The sequence below is a fragment of the Pseudophryne corroboree genome, chromosome 1 (assembly GCF_028390025.1).
Source record: "Pseudophryne corroboree isolate aPseCor3 chromosome 1, aPseCor3.hap2, whole genome shotgun sequence".
In the NCBI taxonomy this organism is placed as follows: Eukaryota; Metazoa; Chordata; class Amphibia; order Anura; family Myobatrachidae; genus Pseudophryne; species Pseudophryne corroboree.
Genome location: NC_086444.1, coordinates 980,820,501 through 980,835,335, shown reverse-complemented (window position 1 = coordinate 980,835,335; position 14,835 = coordinate 980,820,501).

Sequence of the window (14,835 nt, the reverse complement as noted above, 5' to 3'; positions counted from 1 at the left end):
CTTCGAGTGAATCAGAACACAGCAGTAAATCGTCTACATACTGTAATAATACTGATCCGCTCTCAGGTTGAAAGGATTGTAAACAATCATGCAAAGCCTGTGAGAAAATACTTGGGCTGTCAATGAAAACTTGTGGTAAACGAGTCCAGGTGTACTGTACTCCTCTGTATGTGAATGCAAACAAATATTGGCTATCAGGGTGCAGAGGAACCGAAAACAAAGCGGAGCAGAGGTCAATAACAGTGAAAAATTTCGCAGTGGGAGGGATTTGCATAAGGATGACAGCTGGATTTGGCACTACGGGGAATTGGCTCTCAACTATTTTGTTGATCCCCCTTAAATCCTGCACTAGCCTGTAACCCCTCCCCCCACTCATTTTCACAGGGAAGATGGGACTATTGGCAGTGCTGGACGTCCTAACCAGAATGCCCTGTTGTAGCAAGCGCTCTATTACTGGGTAAACTCCTAACTCCACTTCTTGCTTCAGAGGATACTGTGGGATTTTTGGAGCTATCCTACCATCTTTTACTTGAACTACTACAGGAGCTACATTTGCCATTAATCCAGTGTCTTGTCCATCCTTGGTCCAAAGTGACTCCGGTATCTGGGAGATCATTTCCTCTACCTTGGATGGACACCTGTTTGTAACAGCAGTGTGTGACATTAACCTTTGAGGGGAGTCTAGCATATCCTGCACTTCCTGAGCGTGATTCTCGGGTATATCTAAGAACACACCTCCAGGAGTACAATATATGACGCATCCCATTTTGCACAGTAAATCTCTCCCAAGTAGATTAGTCGGAGCCAATGCAGCTAGCAAAAATGAGTGCTTGGTCTGCAAAGGCCCTATCGTAATCTCTGCTGGTTTGCTTAAAGGGTAGTGTTGTACTACTCCTGTTACTCCCATGGCTGGAATTGTTTTACCAGTGGTCTTCATACCCACTGTTGAATTTAACACTGACTTGGCCGCCCCCGTATCTACAAGGAAAGGTAGTGATCTACCAGCTACATCAATTGTGACCTCGGGTTCACTTCCAAGGCTCGCAATTAATTTCACTGGCTGCAGACTACAGGTGTGGCCTGACCCCTATTGTAAGTTGTGGCCCTCCCGCAGCGCGTTGGTAGCTACAATATGTGAGGGGGGTAACAGAGAATTTTCAGAGACCTGCCAGTCTCTCCTTGGTGGGTACCTTTTGGTTTCCCCTGCATGTGGCTCATGACTCCTCCTCTGCAGTCCCTGATCCCAATTACGTGTCTCATGTTGTTGTCTAGGGGGTTGATATACCTTATGTGGGTTTCTATAGGTGCAGTGTCATGCAAAATGTCCTTCCCTCTGACAGTTATAACATTTTACTACATACGACTTACCGTCAGGGATCTGGGGCTTAGGCTGAGGTGGCCTTGTTGTAAGGGCCTGTATACTCACTGCCATCAGTTTATCGCCCTGTGACTCCCTGTGTCTAATGATGTTCCGATCATGCCCGACAGCAGTCTCTCTCAAAGCAGCCACCGACATACCTCTCCAGTTTGGTTGAGTGGTTTGTGTCCTATTTCTCAACACTTCTTTTAAATCGTCCATTAATACGGACACCGCTACCTCTCTATGGTGCACATTTTCTTCAATGTCTACAACTCCAGTGTACCTAGCCATTTCCTCTAATGCCCTATGGAAGTAGTCAGAAGCATTTTCCCCTTCCTTTTGTCTTATGGAGAAAATTTTGTTCCACCTGACAACAGTTGGGAAATATACTCCTAACTGCAGGTTGATCTGTTTAACATTTTCCTGATTGTAAGCATCAGTGAGAGGTTTCTCTTCATCTAACTTACAATCAGTAATGAATTTCAAAGGGTCAATTGTAGAGGGCAAACAAGCCCGCAGTACTGTCCGCCAATCCTTGTTTGTGGGTTCGGCGGCGTTACCTAGTTCTTTAATGAACCTTTGGCATGCGGCTAGATCTTTCCTTGGATCTGGAAATTCGGACATAATTGTCCTCAATTCTGTCCGGGAGAAGGGACAATGCATTGCAATGTTCCTGATGGGAGTGACTCCCAGAGCATCAGTCTTTCCATTTGGGACTGCGATCACCCTGACAGGATTGAGTTCAATTACATCACTCTGTGTTTCTTCTACAATGTGAGGTGTAATTGTTTCCGCATAATGTACAGTTCCGTACTTACCCGTGGACACGACCTCACCTATCCCTCCACTAGGGGCCTTCGCTACTCCTCTTACTGGTTGGGCCGTGCCTACTGTAGTCTCTTGTATGGTGGCTGCTAAAGAGAGTGCTGATATCGTTGTGGGCTCATCTTCCTGGTCGCAGTCCTGAGAGAAGTTTAGGATGGGATATAACTTGCACAGGTTAGCATTAGCATCAATACACTTATCTACTTTACTCTTATCACTAATACATTTATTAAGTGCACTTTTATCATATACCAGTATGCCATTCTCTGTAGCCATTTTCTCTCCTGTTATGTATGGTGGTGGTGGTGCAGTGGCTATCAGTTTTCTGATAGGGTTGGAACCAGCTGCTTGAGCTAATCCCCTTTGTATCTCACCTTCCTGTTGCCATAACTGTAAATAATCATAATGTCTAATCCGTTGCTTTCCGGATTTAATCAGACATATCCTTCTCCTTAAATTTTGCAAAACCTCAGGATTAAAACTGCCTACCCTAGGGAACTGTTCCCCATCGTTCACAGTCATACGTTCCCACTCATTGCACAAGACCTCTGCGTGTGATCCATATTTCTCACACATTATGTACCTCGCCGACCCTTTGGGCCGACAAATATCAACGTGAACCCTTGTTGATCGTCCCCTACTTGAGCAAGTGGCCCCCATTCTTTGCAGGTATTGCCTTCTCAGCGAAACCTTACAAAAACCAACTTACTCAGTGGTAAGGCGACGGTGAAAGTTCTCCGAGCGCTCTCACCCACTCACGCCCCTGTTGGCCTATACACCAGCCCTGTGTCCGTAACCAGTTGCCAGTGCCAGTAGTACCCAACCTCGGGCCCCTGTGTAACCATTATTTACTGAGAGCGTGTGGGAGTATGCTACCCCTCCCAGTAAATATCAGTTGTTGGAGATTTCCTGAGTGAACAGCAAAACTCCCTTAAAATAACAAAAACCTACACAAATCACGTTTACCTGTACAATTAGCGTCTATGATCCCACAGCAATTTTAGTGGGTATCAAGGTGAACTAACTAATGTACACAATAGCGTGCGGTCCAGTCGCACTGCGTATAAGTAGCTATTACTTATCTGCTGAACGACCAACGGAATCGGTTGTTTAGGCTGCGAAACCTCAGCCGGAGCGTATTCTCAAACGGGCCTATATGGATACTACGCAAACCCCTGGGGCTGCGCTTACTAGCTCTGACCTTTCTTAAGTCAGGGTTTTCAGAACTTCATTACTTACTTTTAACGGATTTCTGACTTTCGCTGACCTTTTGGTCTGCTGTAATACTAATTGCTCCTTTATACCTTATACAATGTTAACGTGAGATGGCCTTCTCCTACGCCACCAAGTGTCCACTCACCTGATGTGGTCTCCGACGGGATCCCGAATTATGGGTTCACAAAAAAAAACTTTATTTTTCACACTTACTCCTGCTCACTCATATGCACTTTGATTCTTCTGTACAGAAAATTACTTTCATTCAGGTAAAACAGGCTAATCCCAGAGGTGATGCAACAAGAGGAGGATTTTTTAAACTAAAATGTTGGAAACTGAACAAATTTGTGCTATTATCGCTTGGCTTCCGTATCACTTAAACTAAAACAGTTATCGTGTGATTTGTATTTAGTGGGCGTATCTGTACGCACGTTGCGTAAACACGCCACGTATGTAGGCCTCCGCGTTGCGTACGCAATCTCGTACGTGGTCCGAGACACGTATACAAAGGCCAGATGCGTCCGCAGCAATACAAATAACACGCTTCTATAAATGTAAACGATATGTAACTATAATCGCTTACCAAGCACCACACAGTATCTCCTGTATAAACCTTTATAACTGGGTCAGGCTGCGTGTGTGCTTTACAATTACTTCCTTAAATATAACTTTTTTCGAAATAGCAACAAATTACCCAGCACGTGATCAATGCTAAATGGCAAACAGAAAGGTAGATATGCTAAAATACACAAATGAAAATACAGGTGTGTGCGTGTGTTGCGTGTGCAATTTGCACCAATACAGAAATTAAAACAGATTTAAAAGACAATAGCTTAACGTTCTTACCTTTCGGATCCGGATCCCACCAGCATCCCTACAAACCAAGCGGAGCAGACGCTTATCTAATCAGCACTACCGTATCCCCGACCACCGAACGGCTAACAGGGGATACTACCTTCCCGCCCTTTGCTGATGGATAAAGTCTGCCTTGTCCCGCTAGGCTGTGGATATGAGGAGGCCCGGACGATGCCCCCAATTGATAATGTCAAATATTGCCTTTAAACATGAAGCTATATACCAATTCCGTGAAGCCGTAATGGCCGCTAGACCACGTGCACGTGCTACGCACTTTGCACGCTATTTGCGTACAGAGACCTGCACGTGGTACGCACTTGGCATACGCACGCTGCGCTGTGTGTACGGATTACACACAGCGGGCGCACACACAGTGGTTAACCTTTTAAACCTTTGCTAATGAAACACAGTGAGGATATACTTATACTCTAAACCTTAATAACCAAGTACCGAAAAGATGTAATGATTAGAACCTTCTAAGCAATGTGTATGATGTTAGAACAATTGAGTCACTAAGAAAAGCCCTTAGCAATAAACAGTGAAAACACAAGACCTGGTTTGGATTTAAAACCGCAGCAGTTCTAACACTGCCGTGGATGATTTAGAGTAAAAAGGGAAAACAGTACAGCTTATACACTACAAAACTAACATCAAAATCTAAACAGAATGACAAGGAATATGCATGAACAATAGCGAACGATCGCAAACAAGAGCGGACAGAATGAGAACACAATGAGAACAAATGGCGAACAAAATGGATAACAAAATGGCTACAGAGAATAATACATACGTGGGAATGATTCGCAAGCGCGTCCTGGATCCAGCCCTCAGCATTCACAGAGAAAGCCTTTCAGAGAGAGTGAGTGACTGGACAGGCAATGGTGGTCTTTATATACACAGCATACAGTAACAATACAATGGTCCCTATAATCTCATTGTTCATTGGACACAGGAATATGTCTCTGCATTATAACAAAAGGTCATAGGTGGGTTTGAACAGATGGGCTGTGTCTTTCTCCAACTGCTCAGGTGGGAGGTATCCTCAGGATTCCCGCCGCATGGATAATGAACAGCAAATACAGTAAATGTCCATAGACTACTTTTGTACATAACTATACGCAGGAGCGAGCGATCCTTTCCTAACTAGCATCGGAATGTTACTCATAAAATACCCTACAGCTGGATACTAAACACCACCTTTCAACCTTTGTCTGACCCTTCCTATCATGCAAAGAGGAATCTCTCTGTCCAGGAACAGTTTAAACTGAACATACTTACTGACATTGTCTAGGGGAATATTTACTACAATATACGCTGTTTGGCTTAAATATGTTATGATCGAGTCGCACGCTAGACGCTTACAAACTCTACCGTAAATGCGCATACACCGCGCGTGATCACCGGAGCGATCTTACGCAAATTGCGGATATGTGCACGCACGGCAGAGTGTGTGCACATGCAGCGGGCATGTGCATGAGGGGTTAGTACAAGGCATGTGTATCAGGATATTTTTCGACTTTGACATATGTTTGATTGCTCTGTAAAAGCCTTCACAAACTCTGCAGTGAAACTGATAGTTAGTGGGAATGCTGTTTGGAAATCAGTTTACATACCCCCATCAGCAGAACCCATGAAACTGAAGCAGTACAACATCCAAGGTTGTCATGAAGATAAAACACAAACCACAGAAGAGGACATCCAAGTGGGGGTGTTGAAAGACTCATACAGCCTCTACTACAATGTGACCAAAAACAAAGGTGAATTTGAGAGAAAAGCTAAAGAGGAAGATACAGGTCAAGATGCAAAACAAAAATGCGCTGGGCCCGATCCAGGGAAACCAGACATTTTCCTGGACCTGACAGTAACTATGTTTTGTCATGGTGTCTACACACAGTGGTGAGGTGAAGAATCCTGTTTGCTTTTGGGCCATGCTGTTACCACACCCACAGACAAGGTACTCACCTTTGGAGAAGACTTTTCCCAGCAGCATACACTGCACTCCAAGCAACAACCTGTCACCATTATAACTGATACATGGGAGACGTGAAGAAGGTACAAGTCAGTATACAGTACTACATGCTGTAGTCATGCTCCTGGAAGAAACCAAAGGCCCTCTAATTATCATTTACACTGACAGCTGGGCTGTATTCCAAGGGTGGACAACATGGATGTCATATGGCACCAGAACAATTTGCCAGTACATGACAAAGTCATCTGGGGAGGAACCAAGCTGTGGACTGAAACATGGAACCAGTGTCATCAACAGCCTGTCTCCCTGGGCTAGAAGGTAATGAAATTGCAGATACCCTGGTACAGAACAGTGGAGGTCATCCCACAAGAGAAATCAGAACTGTACTATTTGGAGGAATTGGAAAAAAGTATCCAAATGACACATCTGATGACCAGAGAAATAGTGTAGAAGTGTGAAACTTGACATCTGCTGAACTGCAGTTCATAGTGCCAAAGTAAATCCATCTGTAAGCAGGGTTGCACTCTCTGTGTGTGTGTGTGCACGTGCGTGTGTGTGTGTGTGTGTGTGCGCGCGCGTGTGTGGCCCCACCTCCTCTAGAGATCAGGTTCCAGACTGTGCACTTGAAGTATGCATAATACAAAGGATACCTTATAGTGCACAGGACCATTTTATATTTTCTGTAGTACAATGCTGATATTAATCTGGCATATTATATATACTGTATATATATATATATATATATATATATATATATCTCAAGGGACCCAGACCATGCATTCTCTAATGGTTGGCCAAGCCTTTGTGGTGGATGGCCACACCCCTAAACATGGGCCCCTACAACTGCATCCCCCCGGTGGGCCCTTCATGCCCTGGTCCGACACTGTCTGTAAGTGACGACCAACAAGCTACAATCAATATGTTGGAAGCTTTACAGCTACATTATGATACACCAAAAGAGATCCATTCAGATAATGGAACACACTCCACCGGAGAGCAAGTGAAAGACTAGGCAGCTGAGTGGGGGGGGGGGGGGGATGGTGTTGGTTGTACCACATTCCCTATTATACCCAAGCTGCCATGTTGATTGAGCATATAATTGGGCTCCTGAAGAACCAGGAATGAATGCCCACAACTTTTTTGTGTATATATGTTGGAGTTACTGTGCTCTTATCCCTTCACTGCACTATAAATGTGTTTGTGTTCTGACAGCTGCCTGTATTTTACATGCATACCTGGCGGACGCATTTATCAAATATGTGTTGCTATGTTACGTTTGTAATATATTTGTTTTTATATATTTTATATATTTGTCACATAATCATATTGCACAGTTACTGATTGCATCCGTGCTAGTAGTATTATGGACACTTGATGTCTATTGTGTTTCTAGCATTTTCATGACCACGCTGCTGGGTCCAGATACATCACTTCCGCTCAACAGGTTGAAGGCGGAAGTACTTGGATGAAGAGACGGGCAGCATGGCGGTGGATAACGCCGGGTGGGGAGTCTTATGGGGGTAAGTTATGATATTTAAACTGTTATGTTTGCACTCGCTTGTTGTCCTGAAACAGGGAGGTGGTCCCCAAAAAGTTGACGCACTTGTTAATACACCTCTGTTCATTTAAAAGACTCTGAGTGCCGCTTCATTTGTTCTGGTTGTATGAGGGGATGCTACATTATTTATATATATATATATATATATATATATATACAGGTTGAGTATCCCATATCCAAATATTCCAAAATACGGAATATTCCAAAATACGGGCTTTTTAGAGTGAGAGTGAGATAGTGAAACCTTTGTTTTTTGATGACTCAATGTCCACAAACTTTGTTTAATACACAAAGCTATTAAAAATATTGTATTAAATGACCTTCAGGCTGTGTGTATAAGGTGTATGTGAAGCATAAATGAATTGTGTGAATGTACACACACTTTGTTTAATGCACAAAGTTATAAAAGAAAATTGGCTAAAACTACCTTCAGGCTGTGTGTATAAGGTGTATATGAACCATAAATGCATTCTGTGCTTAGACTTAGGTCCCATCTCCATGATATCTCATTATGGTATGCAATTATTCCAAAATATGGAAAAATCCGATATCCAAAATACCTCTGGTCCCAAGCATTTTGGATAAGGGATACTCAACCTGTATATATATATATATATATATATATATATCTATATATCTATATCTATATGTTGGTGGGGTAGCCCGGCACTCGCTGAATGCTGTAAAGGACCTGGGTGCCCTCCGTGATATGGATAGTTGTAGAAAAAATAGGCGGCACTCCAGGATTTAAATCAAACAAAATTGTGTATTGGCATCACAAAATACACAGTTACCGACGTTTCGGGGTCCGTGGCCCCTTCTTCAAGGTGTATGTGACAAAGTGGAAAAGCTTACCTTATAAGCTGGTGAATGTCCCGCCACCCGTGCGTGAAGACGGACGCCTCCGGCCACTCTGTCCCCGCTGCGTTCCCTGGACTTCCGGGGTCGGCTGCGGATGACGTCACGCGTCTGTGCGTCGGGTTGCTATGGTAGCAGCCGGCGCATAAGAACGCGCTGGCCGGGGCTGTCAGGATACAGAAGAATGAATGGAAATTAGAACTATGAAACACCCGTGATAATCATGTTTAAAATACATCATAAAGCATTGACTATGAGATGGATATATAGAAATGGGGAAAATGGTGAATAAATACTAACGCCTGGGAACAACCCTAATAATAGGAGCCAAGATAGTTTGGCTGGGGGAGGTGTAATTAGCCACGATCCCAGATGGTGATCCCCCACCACAGATGTCACCCAAATATAGTTTGGTGGTATTACCACTATGTGCCAAGGTGCCTATAGGTCTAATTAATGATTCTCATATTTGTGACAGTAAGACAACACATCGATAATACTGGTGGAACCAATGGTGGTAGTATTATTAATATACACTATGTTCCCACAGTAGTGGAAGCTATAAAGGATCTTGTAACGTCCATCTTCTGATTTACTTAATATATTCAGACCCATTCAGTGTAGAGAATTCCATGAAATGTTCTCGTTTAAGCCCGACGGATTTATAGTGTTGAGTTTGAAGATCCACCTAGCTTCTAGCATGAGGAGTTTACCCCCTCTGTCTCCTCCTCGGGTGGAATCTGGAACTTGATCAATGAGAATATGTTTAAGTGTATTCAACGGGTGCCTTTTCTCGGCAAAGTGCCTGGCTATGGGTTGATCAATTTTCTTCCCCAATAGTGCTTGGCTAATGGCCGATCTATGTAGGGCCATACGTTCTCTTGCCGTCCTGATGGTTTTTCCTACATAGCCTTTGCCACATGGGCATGTGATAAGGTAGACAATGTATCTGGACGTGCAAGTTAAAACTTGCCTGATTTGTCCCACCTTGTCTGACTGAGGGAATTTGAAAGATGATCCTGTCAGCATATGTGTGCACGTCGTGCACCCTAGGCACTTGTAGCATCCTGGTTGTTTTGTTAGGAAATTCGAGGGAGGGGTGTCCTTAAACCCCGTTATATCTGAATGGACTATACTGTCCTTGATGTTCTTTCCCCTCAGGAAGCAAGCCATTGGTCTCTTGGTTCTAAAACATCTGAGATTCTCATCTGTTCGTACTATAGGCCAGAGAGCTCTCACTGCTCTCTGGATTACTGGGCTGGTAGTGGTGTAAGTGGTCTTCCATGGAATTACCTGTTGGGGTGGTTCTGTCGCCTTGGCCGGTGATGTATTTTGGATGTTAACTGATAGGATCTCCTCCTTTTGTTGTATTAGTTGAGACCTATCATACCCTCTTTGAACAAATCGATGTATTAAACAGTTGAGCTGATTAATCAGCGTCGTTCTGTCGCTGTTAATCCTGGCTAATCTCAGCATTTGAGATTTAGGTAGGCCTTTGATTAAGGGTCTTGGGTGGTGGCTGTTGGCCCTCAGTAGGTTGTTCTTATCGGTGGGTTTTGTGTATACAGATGTGGATATCACCTGGTTAGAGCACATCACATGAACATCCAAGTAATCGGCCTCAGTGGTACTGAATTTAGATGTAAACTTGATAGGTGAGTTGGTGGAATTAATCTGCCTCATTAGTTGTATGAATCTCTCTTCACCACCTGTCCATACCATAAAAATGTCATCTATGAACCTAGTGTATAGTAAGATATGTTCCGAAATGTTGTCATCTAGGAAGAAGAATTTTCTCTCCTCTTGGAACATAAAGGTGTTGGCATACGACGGAGCGACTGAACTGCCCATGGCGCAGCCAGATCGTTGTTCATAGAATTTTCCATTGAACAGGAAATAGTTTCTCCGCAGCGTCAGTTCCAGTAATTGAAGGAACAACCCATGTCCAATGCATTGGACGTCCTCTTGGACCAGGAACCGTTTCATTGCCTCTAATCCCTCAGCATGAGGGATGCTTGTATACAAATTGCACACATCCATTACACATAATAAAGTGCCTGGAGGGATGTGTTGGAGGCTCTTCAATGCATTCAAGAAGTCGGTGGTATCTTTAATGAAGGTGGGTTGTTTTTTGACCAAGGGTTGTAAAATGAAGTCCAAAAACTGGGATATTGGCTGATATAAGGACTTTCTTGCAGAAATGATGGGACGCCCGGGGGGTTCTGTTAGGCTCTTATGGATCTTTGGTGTGGTGAAAAGGATTGGTACAACCGGAAAATCCTGTGTGAGCGCTTTATGCAGCTTATTGGTGATTCTTTTATCCTCTTTGGCTTGATCCAAGATGTCATCCAGTTCCCGTTTGTATTGGGCAGTGGGATCCATAGTTAGTGATGAATAGGTGTTGGAATCTGATAGCTGTCTGTCTATTTCTCTGATGTAGTCTGACAAGTTCTGGATTACGATTCCCCCTCCTTTATCCGCTGGTCTGAATACCACATCAGTATAATTACTAAGGTCTTTGAGGGCTGCTTTCTCTGCCCGTGTCATGTTAAAGTGGATTGTTTTAGATGCTTCTGAATATTTATCGACTGAGGTATCCAGAAGTCGTGAAAAAGTCTTGATAGAGGCGTTTGTTGAGGGGGGGTCGAAGGCAGAACGAGTGCTTTTATTGATGAACTCAGAGAATATGTTAGGTGTGAGGTCTGCCGGTTGGTCTTGGTAAAATTCTTGCAGACGTAGTTTCCTTGAGAATCGGTGGGATTCCAAGTTCCATCTGAAGTTGTCATGTTGGTTCGTAGGTATAAAAGAAAGTCCTTTATTAAGGACCGCCATCTCGGTGTCACTAAAGGTTCTGGTAGATAAGTTGAAAACTAGGGTTTCTTCTTTGCAGCCAGATTTCTGGTTCCTTTGGTTTTGGCCACCCCTACGGGTGGGAGATCTTTTGGGAGGCTTGACTTGATTACCCCCTGTGCTTTCTCTAAAGGGGTGTCGGTAGTCTGAGTAGGATCTTCGGAGTCCCCCGCCGCGAATTCACTATCGCTAGTGGTGGAGGTTTTTCTCATTGACTGACCTTCTCTCCTCCTCCTCCAGCCAGGGTTAAATCTGGGTTGTCTCTGGCTGGATGCCGACCTCTCGCTTCCCATGATCCATTTGTAAACCCTGTTCTCTTCATAGTCAGTTTTGACTATATCCAGTTTGTTGTGTTTAAAGCGGATTAATTCTCGCTTATAGTTATCACATTGATTTTGCAGTTTAGGGATCCAGTCCTGAGACTGATCCTGTTGGAGGATGGGTAGGTGTATCCGTTCAAACTCAGCGATCTTGCTTTTAGTATTCTTGAGTTCCCGACCCACCTCTTCTATGACCAAGAGTATCAGGTCCATACTGCATTTATTGAGAATGCCGATCCACCGTGCACAGAAATCGGGGTTATATCTGCCCAACGTGGGGATATTTTTCACTCTGAAGCCCCTTGGGATCATATGATCTCTGTGATAGTCTGATAATGATATACCGTGGAGTAGAAAATCGGTTTCTTTCTTTTTTAGTTTCAAAAGCTGTTGATAAATGTCCTTGGAATCTAATATGGATTCTGTGGGGGGTAGACACTCCTTAAATCGTAGCCGATTAGCATCCTCCTCCGAGAAGCTAAATGTGTCTCCTTTGTTAGTAATCACTCCCCTGTGACCACTCTGGTCTGTGCTTTTGAGTGAGGTGCTGGGTGCTTCCATAATTGGTCAAGTGCACTGTGCTCAATCAAGTGCTGTGTGAATGAGTGTCCCGTGCTGGAAGCGAAGATCCACCTGGAGAAGTTCTGTAAAGATAAATGCGGTGCCTTGGCTCAGGAGAAGCACTGTAGCCTCAAGTATGATATGTTGGTGGGGTAGCCCGGCACTCGCTGAATGCTGTAAAGGACCTGGGTGCCCTCCGTGATATGGATAGTTGTAGAAAAAATAGGCGGCACTCCAGGATTTAAATCAAACAAAATTGTGTATTGGCATCACAAAATACACAGTTACCGACGTTTCGGGGTCCGTGGCCCCTTCTTCAAGGTGTATGTGACAGCCCCGGCCAGCGCGTTCTTATGCGCCGGCTGCTACCATAGCAACCCGACGCACAGACGCGTGACGTCATCCGCAGCCGACCCCGGAAGTCCAGGGAACGCAGCGGGGACAGAGTGGCCGGAGGCGTCCGTCTTCACGCACGGGTGGCGGGACATTCACCAGCTTATAAGGTAAGCTTTTCCACTTTGTCACATACACCTTGAAGAAGGGGCCACGGACCCCGAAACGTCGGTAACTGTGTATTTTGTGATGCCAATACACAATTTTGTTTGATTTAAATCCTGGAGTGCCGCCTATTTTTTCTACAACTATCCATATCACGGAGGGCACCCAGGTCCTTTACAGCATTCAGCGAGTGCCGGGCTACCCCACCAACATATCATACTTGAGGCTACAGTGCTTCTCCTGAGCCAAGGCACCGCATTTATCTTTACAGAACTTCTCCAGGTGGATCTTCGCTTCCAGCACGGGACACTCATTCACACAGCACTTGATTGAGCACAGTGCACTTGACCAATTATGGAAGCACCCAGCACCTCACTCAAAAGCACAGACCAGAGTGGTCACAGGGGAGTGATTACTAACAAAGGAGACACATTTAGCTTCTCGGAGGAGGATGCTAATCGGCTACGATTTAAGGAGTGTCTACCCCCCACAGAATCCATATTAGATTCCAAGGACATTTATCAACAGCTTTTGAAACTAAAAAAGAAAGAAACCGATTTTCTACTCCACGGTATATCATTATCAGACTATCACAGAGATCATATGATCCCAAGGGGCTTCAGAGTGAAAAATATCCCCACGTTGGGCAGATATAACCCCGATTTCTGTGCACGGTGGATCGGCATTCTCAATAAATGCAGTATGGACCTGATACTCTTGGTCATAGAAGAGGTGGGTCGGGAACTCAAGAATACTAAAAGCAAGATCGCTGAGTTTGAACGGATACACCTACCCATCCTCCAACAGGATCAGTCTCAGGACTGGATCCCTAAACTGCAAAATCAATGTGATAACTATAAGCGAGAATTAATCCGCTTTAAACACAACAAACTGGATATAGTCAAAACTGACTATGAAGAGAACAGGGTTTACAAATGGATCATGGGAAGCGAGAGGTCGGCATCCAGCCAGAGACAACCCAGATTTAACCCTGGCTGGAGGAGGAGGAGAGAAGGTCAGTCAATGAGAAAAACCTCCACCACTAGCGATAGTGAATTCGCGGCGGGGGACTCCGAAGATCCTACTCAGACTACCGACACCCCTTTAGAGAAAGCACAGGGGGTAATCAAGTCAAGCCTCCCAAAAGATCTCCCACCCGTAGGGGTGGCCAAAACCAAAGGAACCAGAAATCTGGCTGCAAAGAAGAAACCCTAGTTTTCAACTTATCTACCAGAACCTTTAGTGACACCGAGATGGCGGTCCTTAATAAAGGACTTTCTTTTATACCTACGAACCAACATGACAACTTCAGATGGAACTTGGAATCCCACCGATTCTCAAGGAAACTACGTCTGCAAGAATTTTACCAAGACCAACCGGCAGACCTCACACCTAACATATTCTCTGAGTTCATCAATAAAAGCACTCGTTCTGCCTTCGACCCCCCCTCAACAAACGCCTCTATCAAGACTTTTTCACGACTTCTGGATACCTCAGTCGATAAATATTCAGAAGCATCTAAAACAATCCACTTTAACATGACACGGGCAGAGAAAGCAGCCCTCAAAGACCTTAGTAATTATACTGATGTGGTATTCAGACCAGCGGATAAAGGAGGGGGAATCGTAATCCAGAACTTGTCAGACTACATCAGAGAAATAGACAGACAGCTATCAGATTCCAACACCTATTCATCACTAACTATGGATCCCACTGCCCAATACAAACGGGAACTGGATGACATCTTGGATCAAGCCAAAGAGGATAAAAGAATCACCAATAAGCTGCATAAAGCGCTCACACAGGATTTTCCGGTTGTACCAATCCTTTTCACCACACCAAAGATCCATAAGAGCCTAACAGAACCCCCCGGGCGTCCCATCATTTCTGCAAGAAAGTCCTTATATCAGCCAATATCCCAGTTTTTGGACTTCATTTTACAACCCTTGGTCAAAAAACAACCCAC